The 22,055-nt window shown below is 36.5% G+C and overlaps 1 protein-coding gene across 7 annotated transcripts in view; it reads left to right on the top strand.

The window, feature by feature from the left end:
• The window catches only part of DENND4A (DENN domain containing 4A), a 136,527-nt gene that overhangs the window by 12,672 nt on the left and 101,800 nt on the right, over positions 1-22,055 (top strand). For 6 of the 7 annotated variants that reach the window (XM_072614425.1, XM_072614418.1, XM_072614413.1 and 3 more), the window contains exon 2: positions 14,357-14,442. The exons of the other annotated variant lie outside the window; for it this stretch is intronic. The gene's annotated coding sequence lies outside the window, so the exon portion shown is untranslated. The remainder of the gene's footprint in view (positions 1-14,356; positions 14,443-22,055) is intronic. 7 annotated transcript variants of the gene reach the window in all.

Raw genomic sequence — 22,055 nt, 5'->3', positions numbered from 1 at the left:
ATTTTCCCTTTCAGGGATGTCTTTTTTTTTAAATTGTGAGCTTATCAACAAACTCAAATGTTACAAGATAACAAAGAACAGGAAAGAGTATTGTATAAGAAATTGAATTTCTCATATACATATAAATCTGATATCTACCAAGGTAGTAACAAAGTTATGCTATTTATCTTTCTTTCAATAGTTCCTTTTTAATCCGCATTAAAAATATTTCATTAATGCTTTTTTAAATGTCTCTTGCTATCTACCAAATGACTTTACCCTTTTCGAGTAGAAGCCTCACTTATTATAAACATGTACAGTGAAGCAAAACAGATCAAAACATTGGCCATGTCCGAGGATACATAGTATTCTGTACGTTATCATTTCTCTGTCAAGAACGATGAAGTATGGTTTATCCTAAGTCTTTTGAAGTTGCTACTTTGTTTGGTAAAGATTGGGAGGTCTTTCAGAATTTCCTCTTCTCGCATTATAATTCAGCTCATCATGTAAATTGTCCTCCTTGTTCTGCTCATTTCACATTATATTCATTTGTACAAGTCTATACATGTTTCTCTCCAACAGGCATCATTTCTTATAGCACAATTAAATTTCCTTATATTCAGATACCATATTTTGTTCACCCATACCCCAATTGATTGCTACCTATTTTGTTTCCAAATCTTTGTTACTACAAAAGTTGCTACTTTAAATATTCTTGTTCATATGGGTCCTTTTTTTCTACCCTTGACCTCCTTGGGTACATGTCTAGTAGCTGGATAGTTTAGTGAGTTTGAGGGAATATTAATAGTTGAACCAATTGACAGTTGTTTCAACAGTTGGTGAGTATGCATGTCTTCCCAGAACATCTCTAACATTTATTATTTTCCTCTTTCATCACTTTTGCCAGAGTTAATTTTCATTTATCTAAATGATTTTGAGTTTTTTTCATGTGGTTGGTAGTTTACATTACTTTCTCTTTCTTCCTTCCTTTCCTTCTTGAAAACTTCTTGTTTATATTCTTTGCCCACTTATCTTTTGAAGAATGGATCATGAATTTAGAGCTGGAAGGAATGTTAGAGGCTGAGAGGCTATTGAGTTTAACTTCCTCCCTTATTCTTAAGTATTTGTATCAATTCTTTAAATATATAAAGGAGAAATTTGTTATGAAGATTTTTATCCAATTATTTTCCTTATCATCCTATTTATTTTGGTCATGCAGTAGCTTTTCAATTTTATATAATCAAGCTGGTCCATTTTATCTTTTATGATTATCTTTATCCTTTGTTTAGGTAAGAATCCTCTCCTAAGCTAGACTTGTGAAAGGCATCTCTAACTTGTACTCCTTTTATTGTGACCTTTTACATTTAAATAAAGTATTCATTTTGAATTTATTGTACAGTGTGACATGAGAAATTGGTCCAGGTGTAGGGAACCTTCAAATGAAGGAAATCTTCAAAATGAATGGATTTGTTCTGTGAAGTTTATATTCAGTCAAAGGGCTGCACTTGAGGACCTAGAAGGCCACAGGTTCCCCACTCCTGGTTCTTCCATATTGCTTTCTAGTTCTCCTACCAGTTTTTATCAAATAGGGAGTCCTTAATGAAACAGTTGGTACCCTTATCTATAACAGAAACCCAAGAGAGAGTAACACCTAGAGGAGCTTCCTAAGGATTCCTTCCACAAAGGGAGAAAAGACCTTCAAGCAACCAGGAGGTATGAGTTTACCTTTTGACAGTGAAAGCTCTATGAATCCACTCTCCTCAGGGACCTTGTGTGTTCAATACAAGACTCTGCCTTCAGTTGGGGTGAAGTTTTCTTTAATAGTCATACTTACTATATCTACTTATTGTAGTAAAACTCTGTCTAAAAGCTTATTTGTTCTGGCTGATAATCAATGGAGAGCACATTGTGTGGGGGCTCATGAGTAACAGAACTAGAAATCCTCAACCTCAGCCCTTCAGGCTTACCCCTACAACTTGGATCCCAGAGTGGGAGAACTAAGTAGCTACTCTCTGGCCCCTCATCCTACCAGTTCAAGTGGGAGATAGGTCTTGTGTGACCAGTATGTTCCATTGATCACAATTTTTTTTTCATAATTACTGCTTCATGGTATAGTTTGAAATCTGGTACTGCCAAGCCCCTTTCCTTCTTTCTTTTTTCATTATTTCTTTTGCAGTTCTTGACCTTTTGTTTGTCCAGGTGAATTTTGTTATTATTTTGTTTAGAGCTATGAAATAGCACCTTGGTAGTTTGGTATGGCACAAATCTATTTATTTAAGTGGTATTATAATTTTTATTGTATTTGCACAGCCCAAACTTAGCAATATCTCTTCAATTATTTTTCTTCCTTCATTTCTTTAAAAGGTATTTTGTAGTTTTGTTTACAGAAACCTAAGTGTATCTTAGTAGGTAGACTTTAGATATTTTATATGGCTCTATAGTTATTTTGATTGGAATTTCTTTTTCTGTCTCTTGCTGCCAAGTTTCATTAGTAGTGTAATTCAATCCTTCATTTTGTTGGAGGCTAAGAAAGAATGAAACAAGTAAATGAAAGAACCGACTCGAAGACTAGATTATTCAAAATCTCTTTTTAAATTCTTATAGCTAAAGTTCTTTGACCTTCAAATATCTGTTTGTCTTTGAAAAGAATGATCAAAACGACTCTGAAGTCACTAGAAAGATTTGGAATGCTTCTGCTTACCCCTAAGAAAGTTTGTATTTCTTTGTATACTTTGTATACTTGTTATCTTGGAATCAGTAGTACATCTATGCCAGTTTTACAGGACTTGGGCACAATTTTAGTATTTGAAATTATTATGGAGGTTTATATTAAATGTATTTGATAAAATTGTGGTCATACCTATGATTATTTTATTCTAAGTCATTGATCAAGAATGCAGTTTCAATTATAATATTGTTTTGTGGGAAAATATGATGTCCTAAACAATGATCCTCCTTAAATTGGGTTTCTAGGAATGAATTAAGCAAAATGTGGGGGCTGTTTATATAGAAAATTTCAGGGCATTAAATTTGGGCTAAGTAATCATAATTAGCATTTATAACATAGCACTTTAAAAAGTCCTTTACAAATACTAGCTCACAACCATCACAGCTGAGAGGTGAAGAAAACGGCCGAAAGAGATTATAATTTACCAGAGTCACTACAGCGGGACCTGTCTGAAGCAAGATTCAAGTTCAGATCTTCCTGATTCCAAGTCCAGCACTACTGTGATACCTAGCTACCTCTTTACTTAAAGGATTATGAATGTTACACAAATAATTCACTTCATTACAGTACAATATTCTTTTAACATATTTAAAATAGGATTTAATTTGTGATATTATTTGTAAGGTAACTTTCTGAGATATCTTAAGTAGGATAGTGAATAGAGTTAGGAAGACATGAGTCAAAATTTGACCTCAGAAAATTACAAGCTATGTGACCCTGGGCAAGTCATCTGATCTGTTTGCCCTGGTTTCCTCAACTATAAATGGGAATAATAATAACACTTTTTTCCCAGGGGGTATTTTGAGGATCACATGAGATAGTATTTGTAAAATATTTGAAATGGTGCCTGGCATATGGTAGACATTTACTAAATTCTTATTTCCCTTCTTTCAATTATATTACATTTCTTATATTAATGGATCAAAAGAAAACATTTTTTTAAAGCATTAGTGAATTTGAAAGCCATATATAAAATATGACTATTGGGATATATGCTTGTATATAATTACACATATTGTTACATATTATGTTACTTATTGTGTATTATTATGTTATATTATTGTATATTATTATATATGTTATATATAATATATTATTGTATCATACAACAATAGACATAGCAGTTATTTTAAAAAAAGAAAATTACCGTGGTTGGTAAGGGAATTTACATTTATTTCATTTGTTTGGTGGGGAGAATGAGAGGAGATAGAAAAAACCAAAAATATATCTAACAAGTAGATGGTAATATGAAATATTTAGGAAATGAAAATGATGGGAACTACTTGATTGATTGAACAACCATTGAACTTGATTGAACAACCAAGTAAACAGAATTGTATACCTTTTTGAGGTGAGGGTGGGGGGGCTTTTCTATGATTAGTCTCAGTTTTATTTTAATGGTTTATAGTTTTAGAATTTGAACCTGAGATGACTTGTCATGTAAATGAGAGTGGTAATATTTTTTGTAACCAAGTATTTATTCTTAAAAGTAGCTGGCACAGATTGCTGATAACCTATGTGAAAGAAAAGGCATATATGTATGGCTCTCTGTGAGAGGAAGAAAGGGAGATACAAGGGAAATAAAAAAATAAGAACTCTTCATACAAATTTTATTTTTAGCAGAAGAAAGAACATGTAGATAAAATTGGGGGTTTCTTTGGTGGCAAGAACTTATTAAAAGTATATGCTGAGGTGGGTGATGTAAAAACAAAAGGTAACAACAGAAATGTGTTTTTAAAAATATATGCTGATCCTTCTTTGCTTAAGTGGGAGACTTTGAGTATGAAACATTGTTTTGTTGGTCTGTTGATGTGTTGCTGAACTTTTTTTCCCTGCTTCTTTTCTAGTCTTACACAGGATGGCTAATTGAATAGGGGAAGGAAAAGAGATATGTTCAAAAATTAATGTGTTATAAAAACAAAAGATAGCAATAGAAATTTGGAATTTAAAACATATATGCTAAAAACTAAATATGACATCAAAAAAAGAAGTAAGAACTTTGCAGAATGGGAGTGGCAGTAAGTGGGAAATTAAGTTGAAAAAGATGGTGAAAGAGTTGAAGTTTGAGTCTGAAGACTTCATGTGCAGAAGAAAGAACCCCATACATTTACATTTAATGTTAAATACAGTTACAATAGTTTTTGTGTTTGAGAGACCTGATTTGATTATAGTTAATGTTTTTGCTAGAGAGAAACTATTATTACATGTAATCCTCATGGTTCTTACATTTAAAATAGGTAATCTTTAGATATTTGTGGTTCTTGAAATTGTCTATACACCAGTATTTCCATTTCTCTTCCTTTTTTTTTCTTTCAACACCCTTTTTCAGTTGCATTTTCTTATGTATATCATTTAGTCTTTCTACTTCCTCCATCTCCTATTTTTCTTTTTTTGGTCTCTGTGGTAGTATCTGTTTTTGTATCTGATGTATGTATAATATTATATGTTATAGTATATATATATGTGTATATATATATATTCTTAGACTTAATCATCTCATTTTTGTCTAGCCTCCTGTATCACACCCCTATTTTCACTCATTCTCTTTCAGCCAGCAAATCCTATGCTCTTATTTACATGCTTAATTTCCTTAGTATACCCATGATTCATTCACTCTAGTCCACCCAGAAGCAGTAAGATGTATTACAGACAGGGAATCAGTAGCCCTGAGTTCTAGTTCTATCCACTACTCACTAGCTGCTTGGTTTTGGTCAGTTTGTGCAGCCTCTCAGTTAGTTTCTACATATAGAAAGGTAGGAGGTTAAATTTAGATAATATCCCCTTTCAGAAAAAAAATACTTTGAATTCATGATAACTTGGCTTCTATTTTTCTTTGTTTTTTTCTTACATTCTGTCTTTGTTCATTTAACAAGCATTTATTAAGCATCTGTTTTGAGACATTCGCTTCTGCTAAGTTTGTGGGAGATATAATAGAAATAGGTCTCACTTTAGAAAATTGGACTAGATTATCTCAAAAGTCTTTTGTGGTTTTAAATCCTGTGATACTATAAGACACAACATCTGCCTTTAAATGTTTGAATGTTTGAAGAGACAATGTAAGTAGAGAACAATCTATAGGATCATAGATACTGGATGTCTGTGAAAGAACCTTAAATGACTTATTGAACAACAGTTAACAAACATTGATTAAGTGACTCATGTGCAAGGCATTGTGCTAGTCCAAATGAATAAACTGAGGCTCAGAAACAGGTTAAGAAACTCGTCCAGGTCACCTACAGGATGTTGCTTTTCATTTAGGTTGTTGTAGGCATTCAGAGTAAAATAAAGCTCAGTTGTGAAACTTTTTCTGGGAAAATGTATTGTAAGGAGAATTCTGTTATCCTTCTTAGAGTTAGTTCTTAGGATCCATGGTCATGGGAATGCCTGGTTTCCAGATGTTAGATAATAGCTCCCAGAATAGTCTCAGGGATCATAGATGGTAGTTCTTAGAATCATACTGACAGACAGTCCTACTGAGGCTGCGTAAATATTACATAATGTAATATTTACTACGCTTGCGCAGAATGGTGATATTGCCTAAAGTTAACCTGTGAGCTTAATTGCTGGCAAGATGCCTTCTTTGTCTGTTGCCCTATAAAAGCAAGAGGGCAGTGCTCAGTGAAGGGGAAAATCCATGGGGGAATCCATGGGGGAAACCACAGAGAATCCAGAGGGAACCCACTTGCCTCAACCTACTCCCATTGAGGCTTGAGGGGATTAAGGGGAGTGCACAAGTGTGCCTGTCTCAATTGACCCCATCAAGATATAGGGGTAGTTCCTCCCTCCCCCCCCCCATCCTTGCAGGCCCTTGTGAGAAGGCTTATTAGGAAATTCTGTAAGAGCTGGTTCTCCCAGCAACCATATGAGAAGACTACACTAGAATAAAGCTGATTATTAATCCCTCCGACATGGTCTGCCTCTCTGACCAGATCAAGAGTGAACCTGTTAGAGGCTAGAGACTGAAAACTCTAGTACCTCCTGTGTGTTACCTGTGAAGCAGAAGGTTTCCTGGAAGAGAGTCTTTTATTCATTGGAAACTATAACTTGACATTTTGACACCAAGGTTAAATTCCTTCTTGGAGTTGGGGAAGGTAGGGAGAAGTAGGGGAGATAGATACCTTCAGGTTTTCATGCACTACCATCACAGTTACCTCAGGAGTCCTGTGGGGTATGGTTTTCTGAGCCAGGCGACGCTGGCCTAACCCCTAAGTATCGAATTACTATTCTGTTCTTCTTCATCTGGGATCCCAGAGCTATGTGAGGTCCTGGGTCTCTGGGAGTTAGAGACTGGAAGGACCCGCTCTCTCTTGGTACTTGGTTTTTGCAGAACTTTAACCTTTATCAACTGATTATTCCTCATACTAGGGCAGGCAGATTCCCTGTATCTCAGACACACAGTTAACATCTGATGTGGCAAAATTCCTTTTCCTATATTCTCATCTTTATTTGTCTCACTCTTCATAGTCCACATCCTTTTTTATTCTCCTGTACCATTGTGCCCCCTAGAACCTCCACTTTAATGTTAACAGTCCCTTTTATACTGAATCTTTTCATCATATATTCTTTTCTTCTTGCCTTAAAGGAAACTTGAATCTCTTGAGAAGACCCTGTAGTCGATTCCCTGTCCAGTACTGGTTGTTCTTTCCATCTTCCTATCCCCTCCAAAACAGTGGGCCAGAAGGAATTAGCACAGACCTTGTTTCCATTCCTGTTTGCCATCTGTCTCTATAATACCTCTTTCTAAGTTCACTCTAACCATCTTTAGCCACCAGATTAGCCACTACTGCTCATTCTGGCAGTTATGTGATTCACTCTGCTGAGAAATGCTAGGGAAGTAAAAAGTGCTCTGTGGTTCTCAGGAAGTGGGTAACCTACTCTGACGTATGTATACTTCTTTCTGGGTGGCCGCTACTCATCTAAAGGAATGTAGTGTATGTGTGTGTGTCATTTACTCAATTAGAGCTAGCTGTAATCCTCAATCTACTGAAAGTGCTACCTTTTCCCTAAACTGGATCTATTTTACTGAGCCCTATACACATGACCTTTGTATAATGGAGTTACCCTGAGACAGAGAAGGATATGACATATCTTTCAGTCACTACAAATAAGAACTGAAGTTGGTTTCAAGGCAACAGAGAAGAAAGTAGAATGAAAACAGCAAGTTGCCTGCATTGTGGCCAACTCCCCAATCTACAAGTTATGAACCAGCGGTTGGTGATCCCTGCCAGCAACAGGGCATGGAGCAGAAACAGAATGGTCACAGGAGCTAAGTGCATATCACAGGTTCTTCCTAGTTCGTGCTCTGTACTATGAAGAAAAACCATGACCCAGATTTAGAGTTGCTTCAGTTTCAGAAGACAAACTAGGTACTACAGTGGACAGAGCCCTGGAACTGAAGTCAAGCAAGATCTGAGATAAAATTTGTACTCAGACTCTTACTAGTTGTGTGGCCCTGGACAAGTTACTTAACCTTTGTCTACCTTAGTTTCCTTATCTGTAAAAAATGGGGATAATAATAGCATCTCCCTCATAGGGTTGTTGTTTGTTTTTCATTCTCAAAGAGGACCATGACATCAGGAAGGTGATATCATGACTTGCAAGTGAATTGGATTTAAGAGAGAGAGAGAGAGAGAGAGAGAGAGAGAGAGAGAGAGAGAGAGAGAGAGAGAGAGAGAGAGAAATGTGCATAGTCACCAGCCTCACTCTCTTCTCTGGAGCCATTTGGGTCCAGTGGCAAGATATTGATCAGGGTGACTGGTGATGGTTCTGGATGTAGTGGGAGACCTTGGTTTTTTTAAGCTAAAATCTTTCCCAACTCTCAGTTTGTCTGAGGCAACACCCATTCAGTGATTAAAGATAGGTAAGAAATCCATGGTTGTTGTGAGTATCAAATGAAATTGTGTGTGTGTATAAAACATTTACAAACTTTAAAGTTGTATATAAAGGCTGATTGTAATAGAAGGAAGAAAATAATGATGAAAAGCAGAGATGTCCCTTTTTGTCAAAGCCAATACTACCACTTGTACTCTTGATCCCATCTCTTCCCATTTCCTCCTAGAGTTTTCTCCACATGATCATTTATTCTCATTTTCAGTCTCCTTATTCACTGGATCTTTACCTACTGCTTGCAGACTTGTATATGCTTCCTCTATCTTTATAAAACCTTCACTTGACCCCACCATCTCTCAATCTATCATCCTATGTTTCTTCTCCTTTTTACTTCTAGAAGGAGTCATCTACAATTTGTTTTTTGACCATAAAACACCAGAAAACCTGCTTTCTCCAGTGGTCTCTTCCCAATTTCTGTAGCATTTGACACTGTCAACACTGTCAACCACTCCATTTTTTTTCCATTTCCTTTCCTTTGACTTCTAATGACACTTTCATATAGATTCTCCTTTTAGTTGTCTGACCACTCTTGTCTCCTTTGTTGAATCAATATCCACATGCTGCCCTATGAATTCTATTATTATGCACTCCATGATATCATTAGTTCCATGGTTTCAGTTATCATCTGTATGGATGACTCCCAGATCCAGTCTTAGCCTCTCTCCTGAGTTTCAGTCAGATATTACCAACTTCCTATTTGGACCTTTTGTACTAGATATCCTATAGATATCTCAGACTCAAGATTTCCAAAACAGATCTCTTCTTTTATACCTACCCATTTTCTGAACTTCCCTTTTTTCTGTTGAGGGTGCTTCCAGGTTCCCAACTTAGGAGTCGTTATCAGCTCTTCATTCCCACACATACCTCTTCCCCATCTACCAACTATTTGTCAAGTCTTGTCAGTTCTGCCTCCACAATATCTCTCATACCCATCACTTTCTTGAATAATGGCCTCCATCCTAGTTCAGGCCTTGACTTCCTTTCTAGAATATTGTAGTAGCCTCTTCATTGATCTCCCTTGTCTTTTCCTTCTCCAGTTCCTGTTCTGGATAGCCAAAGTGATTTTCTACAGAAATGATCCCATATTCCCATACTCAAGAAGCTCCAGTGGCTCTCTATTATTTCTCTCTTTGACATTTTAAGTCATTCATGATCTAGTTCCAGTCTGCCTTCCTAGCCATATGTTACTTTCATTCTTGTATGTTGTGGTTTAGCCCAACCGGCCTTCTTCCTGTCCCTTGCACATGATGTTCCTTCTCCCACATCTGCCGTTACAAAGACTCCTTTATTCCTGGGATGCACTCAGTTTGCCTCCACCTTTAAAAATCTCTAGTTTCTTTTAAAGCTCAGCTCAAGCATCACCTTCTACATTGATGCATTTCTACACTAAACCCTGTATATTTGTGTTTAGCCCTCTTTTGTTTGTTTCAGATATAAATAAGGTTCATCTCACGACATCTCCTATTTCTTCCTCCAAGTTTGTATGTTCTTCTCAGACATCCAAATTATGAGAAGTTACAAGTTCTACCTCTTTCTAATTCCTTTCTGCACCAGTGTGTAATTTCTTTGACCCTTCTTTCTTTTCCGCTTTTAAAACTTTCAGAACAGAACTAGTCCATATAAGCTTAAGTATCCCCTGAAGACATTAAGGATTTTTTGAAGGTTCTACAGGTGTACTTGTTTCTTTCCTGCTGTCATGATGTTAGTATTTTGTTAATATTAGAACGTTACTTATCATCATACAGGTTTTTCCAATTTTTCCGATAGATTTACCTTTTTCCCTCTGAATTCTTATTTTATATTTCCAGGTTCCTACTTAGCCTTTTCATCAGGAATACTTAAAAGTTCTCTATTCCATTAAAGGTCCATTTTCATCCACTTCCCTCCAGTTTCCCTCAAATAATGCTCAGCTTTGTAAAGTATTTTTCTTGGTTATAAGCCTATTTTTTTTCACCTTTTTGTAGACTTTATTCCAAGATCTTCTCTTTTTTATAACAGAAGCAGCCAGGTCTTGTGTGATCCTCACAGTGATTCCTTGGTACTTGAGCTGCTTCATTCTAGACACTTGCAGAGTTTTTTCTTTGACAGAGCTCTGTCAAGCAAAGTTGTTCTTTAACATTCCCGGAACTTTTCCTTATGGACCTCCTTTCAGTAGGTGATTGATAGGTACACCCTAGCTTTTCTTTGACTTTTGGTTCCAAAAGATTTCAGCAGTTTTAATTTATGATTTCTTGACAATGTAGTACCCCAGGCTTGTTATGAATCATCATTGTTAGAGAGTGATGACTCATAAATTGTATCTCCTTGATGTGTTTTCCAGGACAGTTTTTTCTTATGGGAGATATTTTACATTTTCTTCTCTTTTTTCATTCTTTTGATTTTGTTTTTAATGTTTCTTGCTGTGTTTTATAGAATTGTTGATATCTCTTTGGTCTGCGGTAGGTTTTTTGTTTCTTTTGGTTCATTACTTGAGTAAGGTTTACCACTTTCTCTTCAAAGCTTCATTTACCTTTCAATTATTTTCTCCAAAGCATTTATCTTACTTAATTTCCTCTAGGCATTCATGAAGTCCTTGTGAATTTTTTTTTCTTTGAGCCTCTGCTTGTATTTTTAGAGAGTTACTCATTCTGTTTAGGCCAGCCTTTTTGGGGGGGGGGGGGCGCATCTCTAGAGCTGTAATTATTTTTTATATTGATTGGTGTCTTTGATTTACTCATCTCTCCAGCTTTGGTTCCTGAATTGGGAATTTGTGCTAGGGCCAGATTTGGCCCCTTGTTGTGCTTTGGGGTGAGGTGGTCAGCCCTACTTAGTCTCTCCCTGTGACACCTGTGTTCCTGTGCTGATCTCTAACTCTCTTCTCCATCCCATCTGACTCCCATCAGGTCTCCCTGAGTGTTTGAGGTCCAAAGTACTGGATTTTCAAGGTTTTCATTGGTTTCTCAGAGTGTGTTAGGTACTTTCCTTGGAGACCCTAATCAATCTAGCTGTTCAGTAGCTGTTGAACTACTCCTGGTAGTTTCCAAAATGCTATGCATTTTCTGATCACACCTTACCTAGAGTTTTTATCTGGAAACTCTTCATTCTTGTTGCCTCTGGACCCAGCCTTGTATCACATAGTACTGGGAAGCTTCTGACTTATTTACTTATACTGGTGCTGGCTTTGCAAGTCGCTCCTTTTCTTAATACTCTATACTTCTGGCTGATTTTTTGCATAGTTCTGAAGTGAAAGAAATCATTTACTTTAATTTTTCATTGAAACTATTGATCATTATTCTATCTGGTGCAAATTTCAGGTTTTTGCTATAGTAGGTATAGGAAAAAGGATGATCTGCTTCTATTCAGGAAACCATTTTTATCTGGAAGCTGAGGCCTTTCCTTATCCCTGCTCCTATTTACTGGAACCTTCTCTCCTCTACTCTCCCCTCCGCCAGTCATCTTATATTTATGCATACTTTGTATACTCTGGCCCCACTCTGTCAGGACCAAGGTTATTACATCAGGGTTCTCAGATACCCTGAAGGGTTTGAGTGTCTCTTTTGCCCTTAGCTCAGGCCTTCACTGGTTGAATTACCCTTTTGGTAGAGAGCCAGTGAATAGTATCTCAATTCCACTTAGCCAATTAAAATCAAATGCTTTTATGAAGGGATGCTATAGCAATGCTATAGCAAGAACAAACCTACAAACATTCCCCCCCTCCCCCAACACCTCAGGAGCATAATTCCTCCAAACCATCTAGGTCTGGAAGAGAGGGAGATTAGACTCAACTCTAGTTTATATACCCTAAATAGCATAGATCCCACTAAGTTGTTGTCCAGAGGTGGCATTGCTGTTGGATGATGAGTCCTTTTGCTGAGCTGGAGTCCTGAAGGTTACTCCCAGAGATTGTTCCTTGCTTCTCAGGGCACTGGTGCTGGGCTACCAGCAGTACTTGTCTTCAATTCCTTGTGGTTCATGTTCTTGATTCAGATCAAAGATTACACTTTTATCCAGAACAGAAAACAAACAGTCTAAGGAAGCCCTATTTGTTCAGGGGAGGAGGACATATGGCTGTAGAGGGGGAAGGCCCCATGACCCATTCCCTTACAGCAAATAGAGTTTCTCCACCAGACACCATTATCCATCCCACCAGTATGTGGCTAAAGACAGTGAGGTCTTCAGAAGAAAGCTGCCAGAAGCTGACTTGTGCCTTTGTGAAGATGCTGACAATTCTAACTACACATGCAATGAAAACGGCTCCTCCTAACTGGCTAACAGGAACTGTTAACAGCATGTCTATTCATGTGCCAGTCTCTCCAAGACACTTACTTTACATATCTTCACAATTCTCCTGGAAGTTATCTTCCCAGTGTCTCAATGTGGAAAAACACCACCTGCTCCCTAGTATCTTCCACTGGAGCAAAAAGATGGGAACAGCCAACCCCCTCACCCATCACATAGGAATTTATTTGGTGCATACTTTGTTTCTGATAGAATGTAAGCTCCTGCATGGCAGGGACCATTTCTTTTTTTTTTTCCCTTTGTATTCTTGGAGTATAACACAATGCCTGGCAGATAGTAAATCCTGAATGAATATTTGGTGGTTGATTTAATTTGAGACTTTGTTGGGCCTGTACTTGAAGCCTTTCCCATTCAATAAGCCCTGCCAGAGTTTGTATTACACTGGTGTTCGCCTTCAGGAATTCAGCATCGCAACACTAGAATTAGACAAGAGAGTAGATTTTAATGGAAAGTCTAATTATCCATTAAAATTTGTGATTCATGTCTTTTGTCATTTATTTGTGTCATGAAGATAGTGACAGATTAAGTCCAGTTGTTTATGCCAACTTTATGCATTAAAAAAACTCTTTAAAAATATGTGTACTTCCGCTCAGAAAATTGCCTTATACCATTTCAGAAGTATATATACTTTATGTTCTCCAATGTCCTCATAAGATTACTTTTTTCCCCTTTTTTGTAGAGGGTGTGGTATAATCTCTAACTATTCTGGTCAATGACTGTCATTTTTCTTCCTCTTTCCACTAATTGACTTTTTTAAAGTATTTTTTAATGGGTGTGAGAGTTGCCCTTTGTTGAAGTTTGGATTTTATATGAGATATTATGTGTTAAAATGTTTTCATTTTCAAAATATAAATGTGTGAGTAATAATGCCACACATTTACGTTTTTAAGATACAAAGCATTTGCACATACATTAGTCAAGTCAACAAGTACTTATGAAGTGCTTACTGTATGTGCTTGGTGCTGCTCCAAGTGCTGGATATACCAAGAAGGCAAAAAATATGGTCCCTTTCCTTGAGGAACTCATATTCAGATGGGGGAGACAATATGCAAAAAGTTGTACATACAAGATAAATACAGTGGAAGGTAAATGGAAAGTAAGCTTTAAAGAGAAGGAGACCAGGAAAGGCCTTCTATTGAAGGTGGGAATATGAGCTGAGCTTGAAAGAAGCCAGGCAACCAGGAGAAAGGAGGGAGAGCATTCCAGGCATGGCAGACAGCCAAAGGAAAGACACCGAGTAGGGAAATGTTGGTGGAATTCTATCATGTATCTTCCCTAGTTAAAGCCATATTTACAGTGAAATGTCATTTTAAATAAATATCATTATTGTCAACATTTTGACTATATACTAAATATATTTTCTTTGCATTTATTAACAAAGAAATTAGTGATTGCAAATTTGATAAGCTTTCTAATATATAACTGTTAGACATGTTAGCAGTTCTTGGCAAGACTTCATTTAAACTTTGTTATTCTTTTCAGATCAGAATTTTTCAAAGTCTAGAGGCTATATAGCATTCTGAAGTTATATCTGGTACCACTTAAGAAACAGAGACCTTCAGTGATATGTAAGTGTTTTCCTATTTTTATTGTAGATTGTTTCTATTAACTGACTTTTATATTCATAATGAATTATAGCAAAATTAATTAGTTCCTTCAAATAGCCATGAAAGGAAAGCACATCTGCCACTAAATTTTCATAAAATTTTATAATGTGATAAGAAAATAAACTGATGTATTTAAAAATAACTGTTGAAGTACTTGGGGGTCAGTATATATTCAATCAAACTTCTTAGAAGCATCATAGTTATAATGATATAGTTATAATGTAACTATAATGATAGTTATAATTTTCATTCTAAATGAAAAATCAGGTTGTATCGTTTGACCAAAGAGAATTGTTTTAAAGAACTTATTAAAGGAAGAAGGAACTCTGGACTGGAAATCGAAAATACTGGATTCTGTACTAGCTCTTCCATTAAATAGCTGAATGACTTTGAACAGGTCCTTTAACTTTTCTGAACCTCAGTTTCCTCATTTGTAAAATGAGGATAATAAGACTTGTATTTTCTCTGTCTCAAGATTATTGTGGAGAAGGGGCTTTGTAAACATAGAAGTAATTTATAAATGTGAGCTATTCATTTGCCTGTTTAGCCTCTCTATATCCAAGTTTTTTTTATCTACAAAATAAGAGACTAGATATTCTCATAGGTCATTCCCAGCTCAAAATTTTAATTCTCTTGTTCAAGACTTATCCCAAGCTTATATAATATTTCACAAATGAGAGGGCAAATGTTCTACAGAAAGGAAGGCTTGAATCAAAAATATCTCTTCCAGTCTTCACCAGTTAGAGATTCATTGTTCCTTTTTAAAACAGGAATAGCCTCAGGGAAGGTTAAACCTAACAGCCATTCGTACCATAATTTGAAAACTTTATTCAGATAATCAGGCTCTTTTCAACACCTGAATTGAGATTGTCACGCTTACAGAGTGAGAGTTGGAGGTACCAAGAAAATGAGTCGGCGTGGATATGGCAATGAAGCAGGGAGCTTTAGATTGCCATGAGGCAGGTGGACAGTACCAAAGAGAAACATCCACTTCGCAAATTTACTGAAGGCCATCTTGGCCAACATTAGTTTTAGGGCCTTTAAATTTGATTAGGCTTCTCAAAACCTTCTGTTTCCTTTGCCTATATTATACTACCAGAATTCATGCTGACATATATATACGTATATATACACACATACATACACACACACACGTATGTGTATGTATGTACGTATTATGTATAATATATACATATATATAGTAATTTATGGTTACAGTAAGTATCCTGAATCATTGCTGAAAGATTCAGTTACATTACTTATAGTAAACTTTTATTGTTTTTATTGAAGGTAGGAAAGCAAATTAAAAATACATTTCTAGGGAGATTTTTAGCAATAGTCAAAATTAACTATTTTCTGGATAAACCAGAGATTTCAATGAACTAAATACATACCCCATTTCATATTTAATACAGTTACCAAGTTTTTTCTTTAATTTGTAAGCATTTCATTTTGTAAGCACTAGGCATATACAAAATAGGTACAAGGTCATTTGAGGGAGAAAGCATAAGTAACTGAGGGATCAGGAAAGGCTTCATGTTAAAGGTGGCATTTGAGCTGAGCCTTGGGGGAAAAAAAGAAATTCTAAGAGGTGGTAGAGAAGAGGAAATGCATTTCAGCCTTGGGAGACAGCCAGTGTGAGGGCATAGTAATGGATGATGAATTTTGTGTGTGATGGACAGTTTGACCTGGCAGTTGTGTATGTGAAGAGGTATAACCAATGAATCAGTAAGCATTTATGAAACCCTTACTGTGTGCCAGGAACTTTGCTAAGTGCTGGAGATAAAAAGAAAGGTAAAAGATGGTCTCTGCCCTCAGGGAGTTTACCCTCTAATGGGAGAGACATCAAGTAAATGGGTACATACGTACTGTGCAATAGGTACAATGCATAGGGAGTAGATGAAAAGTCAATCTTAGGAGGCAGGCAGAATTCAAGAAACTGTGGAAACCATGAATAATCTCCTACTGAACATGACATTTGATCTGACTCTTGAAGTTAGTTATTCAATGACATTTTTAAAGCAGTTACACCAACATAATGCTAGTCATTGTGCTAAGGGCTAGAGATACAAAGGAGGACAAAAGACAGTGCCCATCCTCAAGGATCTCACAGTATAATGAGGGAGACAGCGGGTAAACAACTGTGTAAAAACAAAGCTGTTTGACAGGATAAATAGGAAATGATCAACAGAAGGAAGGTACCAGAATTAAGAGCGATTGAGAAAGGCTTCCTGTCGAAAGGAGGATTTTAGTTGAGACTTCAGGGAAGCCAGGAGGCAGAGATGAGGAGGGGAGATCATTCTATGCATGAGGGACAGCCAGTGAAAATGCCCAGAGTTGAGAGATGGAGTGCTTTATTTGAGGATGCCAATGTCAGTGGATCATGTGACAGGTATAAGGTATTAGAAGACTGGAAAGGTGTTGGGGAGAAGATTATGAAGGGCTTTGAATGCTAAATAAGGGATTTTATATTTGATCCTAGAGTTGATAGGGATCCACTAGAGTTCATGGGGAGAGGGAGAAGGTGACATAGTTGGACCTCCACCTTAGGAAACTAATTTCATCAGCTAAGTGGAGGATGAATGGAGTGTCCCAACAACCTTGAGAGAAGAGGGTGATCCACAATATTAAAAGTTTCAGAGAAATCAAGAAGAGTGGAGATTGAGAAAAGGCTGTTGGATTTGATAATTAAGAATTCACTGGTAACTTTGGAGAGAGCGGTTTTGCTTGGAAACCAGACTATAGAAAGTTAAAGAGAGTGAGAAGAGAGAAGTAGGCATTTATGGTAGACAACTCAAAGAGTTTAGATAGAAAAGGCAGGAGAGAGATAGGATGATAGCAGGGGTGAGTGGATCAAGTGAGGGTTTTTTGAGAAGGGGAGAGGTATGAGCAAGTTTTAGGCAGTAGAGAAGCAGCCACTAGAAAGGGAGAGATTAAGCAAGGTAATCTAAGATGAGGTGAGAAAGAAGAGCATTCCAGGAATGGGAGGAAGCCAGAACAAAGGACTATGTGGGAGACAGCAAAATGGGCCAGTAGGGTAGATCATGGAGTCTGTGGAAGGGGCCTTGTGAAGAGTATTGAAACTCTGAACAAAGGACTTTATATATGATCCTGGTGGTAATAGGGAGCCACCAGAGTTTATTCAGTAGAAGGTATGACATTATTAGTTCTAAGATGAAGGAAAATCACTTGCACAATTGTGTGGTTGTATAGAGGACAGAGTAAAGTAAGGAGAGACTTGAATCAGGGAAACCACTTAGAAAGCTAATGTAATATTACTGGTAATAACTTCCTGAACTAGGGCAATGGCTGTGTGAATAGAGAAATAAAGAATTCCCTGTGTATAGAAGAAAAAATTTTAAGGTAGAAATAACATGTTTTGGCAACTGAATTAGATATATGAATTATAATAATAATAGCTGTCATTTGTATAGCAATTTAAGGTTTCCTGAGCGTTGTACATCTATTACCTTATTTGATCCTTACAACAACATGCAAGAGGCAAATACCATTATTATTGTCATTTGACAGATAAGGAAAAGGAGGCTTAGAAGTTAAGTGCTTTACCCAAGGTAATATAGCCCGTAAATGACTAGGCAGCTAGGTGGCACAATGGATAGAGTGCTGGACTTGGAGGACTCCTTTCTGACTTCAATGCTTACTAGCTGTGTCACCCTGGGCAAGTCACTTAACCCTGTTTGCTTTGATTTCCTCATCTATAAAATGAACTGGAGAAGGAAATGATAAACTACTCCAGTATCTTTGCCCAGAAAACCCCAAAGGGATCATGAAGAGTTGGACATGATTAATAAAGAACTAAACAACAAAAAAGTGACTTAGTTGGGATTCAGACTCAGGTCTTCCTGACTCCAAGCCCAAATTCTATCCACTGTGCCACCTAGGTGAAACTGAGGAATGTAGAATGACAGTGAGGTTATAAACCTGAGAAACAACAGAGGATGTGCCATTGATAGTAATAGGCAAATCTGAAGAGAGAAGGGTTTGGGAGAACATAATGAATTCTGTTTTGAACATGTTTGAGGTGCCTTTGGAGCATCCAATTTGAAATGTTCAGTTGGCTGTTGGTCATAGTGGGATTAAAGTTCATAATAGAGACTAATACACATAGATCCGGGAATTATCTGATTAGAGGTGATATTTGAATGGGAACTGATGAGATCACCAAGTGAGAGAATATAGAGAGAACAATTGTAGAGAAAATTTGTCACAATACCTCAACCATTTTTGTTAAAATCACCAAAAAGTATATAATAAATGGATTTTTTCTTAACATGGTAAATAGTATCTATCCAAGACCAAGCGTCAGTATTTTATGTAATGAGGTAAGTTAGAGGCCTTTCCAGTAAGATTAGGGGTAAAGCAAGGATGTCTGTTGTCACCACTATTATGTAACAATGCTAGAAATTCTAACTTACAGCAACAATAAGACAAGAAAAAGAAATGGAAGGAATAAGTATGGGCAAAAAAGATACAAAATTATTGCTTTTTGCACATGGCAAATGTTTTTCATGTAGAATCTTAGAAAGTCAACTAAAAATTAATTGAAATAATAACTGTAGCAAAGTAGTGTGATATAAAATAAACTTAGGTAAATCAGCAACCTTTGCATATCTTATTAACAAAACCCAACAGGAAGAACTAGAAAGAGAAATTCCAAACAATTCTGAGTTTCCACCTTAATACCACTCTGATTGGTAAAGATGATGAAAAAAGAAAATGATAATTGTTAGAGGGGCTGAAGGAAGACAGGCACACCAGTACTACTGTTATTTGGTCCAGTCCTTCTCTAAAACAACTAGGAACTGTTCCTCAAAAGTAACTAGACTACATATGTGTTAACACAGCAATGCTACTGTTAGGCCTATACGTCAAAGAGACCAAAGAAAGAGGAAAAGGAGCCATATGTACAAAAATATTTATAGCATCTCTTTGTTGTAGCAAAAAACTAGAAACAGGGGAGACCCATTAACTGGAGGATAGTTCAACAAATTATGTATATACATGTAATGCAATCTAATAGTTCTATAAGAAATGTTGAAAAGTTTCAAAGAAACCTGAGAACATTTGTATGAACTGATGTTTAGTGAAGCAAGCAGAACCAGATAACAATTTATATACAAACAACATTGTAATGAAAACTTAACCTTGAAAGGCTTAAGAACTCTGACCAATGCAATAGCCAATCATGACTCCTGAGGACTTACAATAAAGCATGCCATCTATCTCTTGACAGGAGGGTGCTGAACTCAAGGTACAGAATGAGACATACATTTTTGTACCTGACAAATATGGGAATTTGTTTTGCTTGACTGGGATTATTTGTTACAAGGGTTGTGTTCGGCCTTTTTCACAATGTGGAGGACTTAGAGAAGAGCTATCTATAGTGTCTCCATCCTTCCCTCCCCCCACCAGAAAAGAAGAAAAGACGTTAAAAAGAGCCGTTGAAATTTAGGAAGGAATTTTAGAAAGAAATAAAGACAATCAGAATAGCTTTTAAAGTAGTGTTGGATTTATTTTACACACACACACACACACACACACACACACACACACACACACACACACACACACACACACAGGTGGTGGTAGTGGTGAGGCAGTTGGGGTTAAGTGACTTGCTCAGAGTCACACAACTATTTAGTGTCAAGTATCTGAGTCCAGATTTGAACTCAGGTTCTCTTAATTTCAGAGCAGGTGTTCTTTCCACTGTACCACTGAGCTTCCCTTTATTATATAAATATATATATATATCTTTAAGGCAAGCTATATATAATCAAAATTTATAGTTTCACATATAATCTTTTTCTGTTCTAATTTTATATGTAAATATTCATATTTTTGGTATTTCTGAAGTTTAGAATTAAGAAACATTGTGGGGGAAAGATAGTATAGAGAAAAAAGAGCCCAGGACTGAGGCTTGGGGAATGCTCACAGTGGGAATAAAGTAAAGGAGAATGAATTAGCACACTTAGATTTGGAGAGAAGAACCAAGAGAAAATAAAAAACAGTGGAAAAAGTATCCAAGGAGAGAGGATGTTCAACAATGGCCAGTACTACAAAGAGGTCAAGAAAGAGAAAATGACATATGGAAGAGGTTTCACAGAACATGTTCTGCTTAGCCCCAGAAGTCAAATCAACACGCATTTAATAAGAGCTTGTGATGTTCCAGGCACTGTGCTAAGCTCAGGAGACACGAAGAAAGGCAAGACAACAGTTTCGGTCTTTAATAAGAAATTTAGGAAGAGGAAAGTTTTTGGGAAATGATAATCAGCTCAGTTTGGGGCATGTTGAGTTTTAAATATCTACAAGATATCCAGGTAGAGCTGCCCAGTAGATAGTTGGAAGCAGTATATCCTAGACAGCATTTCTAGTATACTAAAAAATCTAATAATTTAATTCTTCTAAATCATTCACTTTAAAGTATATTCCTCATTTTCAGTTTCTATACTGGTGAGCTACCAAAAAAACCACTTAGTAATACCATTTGAAAATAAATTTTAATGTTTTACATGATTACACCTACATAACATATCAGATTATTAATTGTCTCACGGAGAGGAGAGAGAGAGGGATAGTTGGAACTCAAAACTTAAAAATGAATATTAAAAATTGTTTTTACACATAAGAAAATAAAGTTTAAGTATTGAGATTTTTCTTCCTCTTATCTTTTCAGACAAGGCATATAGTGTATATGCCAGTCATTGATAGTTTGATAGTAAACCTAAGCTAAGTAATATTAAGTCACAGTCTAAATTTCAAAAACTTCTTATATCTTGATAATTATGATACATAAATATGTTTTCAGATTTACATGTGCATGATACAGTGCAAGGTGCTATAACAAAGGTATTAAACTAACATAGGCCCTACCTACATAATCACATAGAATGTTGATGTGGACCTGTGTTTGAAACAAACATAACTACAATGCAGAGAGCATGTGGACACAGGGCCTTGAAGAATGAGTAAGTATTTGGCTGTATTGGGTATTCTGCAGTGAGCATCATTGCCTTAGTGGAGATGGTCTGACACCTGAGTCATCTGAGCCAGCGTGCTCCAAGAATAATCTTCATTTGTTTTGTAGGGTGAGGTTGACCTCTTATGCTGAACCACATGCTGCTGGTTCTTTAGAACTTTGAGAATTGTGCTTTTGTGATGAAAAAGTAACCCTATGTCTTTGGAAAACCCTAATGATAATTCATTTATATACTATTTCAAGTTTGTGGGTATGTTCCTCAAAATAAGCCTGAAGTTGATAGTGCAAGTATTGTTTCCTCATTTTAGAGATGAGGAAACATATCACAACATAGGGACAATGCAGATTTAGCATACAAATGAATAAATGCAGACATGTCAGTTCTATTTAGTATGATAAGTGAAGTAATAGCATACATCTTGAGAAAATTATTGGAATTATTGGAGTCTTTTGTCAGTGATACTGGGAAGTTCTATCACCTGAACAACCCTTGTTTGAGCTATCACTTTTCACCTCCTTCAGAATTTATTTTTGCAAGAAGGGTGGAGAATAGGTAGGAGGGCTCTGGACTTGATTA

Source organism: Notamacropus eugenii, chromosome 1 (genome assembly GCF_028372415.1).
Source record: "Notamacropus eugenii isolate mMacEug1 chromosome 1, mMacEug1.pri_v2, whole genome shotgun sequence".
NCBI classification, from domain to species: domain Eukaryota; kingdom Metazoa; phylum Chordata; class Mammalia; order Diprotodontia; family Macropodidae; genus Notamacropus; species Notamacropus eugenii.
Note: the sequence above shows the minus strand (reverse complement) of the source record. Positions and strands in the feature narration are given on the sequence as shown.